General features: G+C 32.4%; 1 long non-coding RNA gene across 1 annotated transcript in view; it reads right to left on the bottom strand.

The window, feature by feature from the left end:
* The window catches only part of LOC126896342 (uncharacterized), a 16,166-nt gene that overhangs the window by 13,383 nt on the left and 1,197 nt on the right, over positions 1-1,586 (bottom strand). The window lies entirely within an intron of this gene.

Genomic DNA, 1,586 nt, shown 5'->3' with positions numbered 1-1,586 from the left:
TTTTTGATAATATTGCTACTATCAGCATACGCTTTAAAACATTAGCTAGTTTCTTCTTCCACTTGTTAGAGACTAACCTCTAGTGGCTTACTTTGAAGAATTTAACCCCGAGTACTTTTTCTAATATGTCTTCTCTTGATGCAACCAATGTAACTTCAAAAAAAGTTGCTGTCCATTCTGGTGTTAGTACGAGATCTTCAAGTACTACTTCTAATGAAGATTTAATGCAAATTATTTTGTTCTTCAAAGCTAAAGTCTTCGCTTCCAATAAAGCACTTTCTGACTCGCAATCTTAGCAGTTCAATACACTTAAAGCAGAAATATTAAAAGTTTCTGAGCAAGTGAGTGAACTTAAAGCAGAAAATATAATACTCAAAAGAGATATTGGTTCACTTAAGGCAAAAATTAGTAGTCTTGAAGAGAACAACTCGTCTGCTAACCCATCCACAATCACTAGCCAGGTTTTGTAAGAACTATTTGAACGAGATCGTTGTTCTTCCAATGTGATTGCTTATGGTGTATTAGAGTCTACTTCTTTAACTGGATCTGAGAGAGTTCTATATGATGAATCCATGATTAAAAATATTTTGTTGCCGGTTAGAAATTACCTTCCAACAAATCGGATTGGGAAACCCGCCCACTTAAGCTAATATATACTAACAAAGAGGAAGCACAATTTTTGCTGTACCATACAAGCAGGTTAAGCGGTCAGGTACTCAATTCCAAAATGGTTTTAATCTTGTCAAGGATAAAACCAAATTTGAACGACAACTATTACGTGCTTGTCAAAATGATCTGTTGTCTCGTACAGCTTAAGGTGATACAAATCTACGTATATATCATGAAAATGGTGTTCCATCTGTGGTCAAATCCATTCCAAAAAACCGGGTCCGTGAAAACATACCAATCGACAACCAGAGATTCAGCAAATTTCTCAACTTTCATAGTTCAGCTATGTACACTAGGTTTGCATGAGCATGTATATTTTTATGATAAATACCAAATCCACTCTTAGTACTTTTATATTAGATTCTACAATTTTAAAATTAATAAGTCTTGCCCTCGTGATTTACGTACAATCAGCTATATTACGTCGAATGATAATATGTATAGTAATGTAAATTATAACTTAACTCATAATGTGTCCGTTTGGTTTTTACCAAAACTGTCGTGGCCTTAGGACTAAATTTTTTACTCTTAAGTGTAATCTTGCCAGCTTTAATTATGTATTTCTTGTTTTAACAGAAACCTGGCTTAATTTTGATATATTTGATTCTGAATTATGTTTGGATAATTATAATATTTACCGATATGATAGAAGTATTTTAATGAGTAATTGTACTAGAGGTGGTGGTGTCCTTATTGCTGTGCATAAAGATTTTCATTCACAAATTGTTTCTATCTCTAATTTAAGTATTGAACAAATTTATGTTAGTTTTAGTTGTAATAATGACAATTTTATAGTTGGTGGTGTATATTTTCCTCCTAACTCTCCTAATCAATCCTATGATACTTATTCTAGCACAATTAAAAATCTAGTTTGTTGTTATAGCACCCATAGTTTTATTCTATATGGTGACTTTAAC

This window comes from Daktulosphaira vitifoliae, unplaced genomic scaffold (assembly GCF_025091365.1).
Source record: "Daktulosphaira vitifoliae isolate Bord-2020 unplaced genomic scaffold, ASM2509136v1 Scaffold_1, whole genome shotgun sequence".
Classification (NCBI taxonomy): Eukaryota; Metazoa; Arthropoda; class Insecta; order Hemiptera; family Phylloxeridae; genus Daktulosphaira; species Daktulosphaira vitifoliae.
This window is presented reverse-complemented; position numbering and strand designations above follow the sequence as displayed.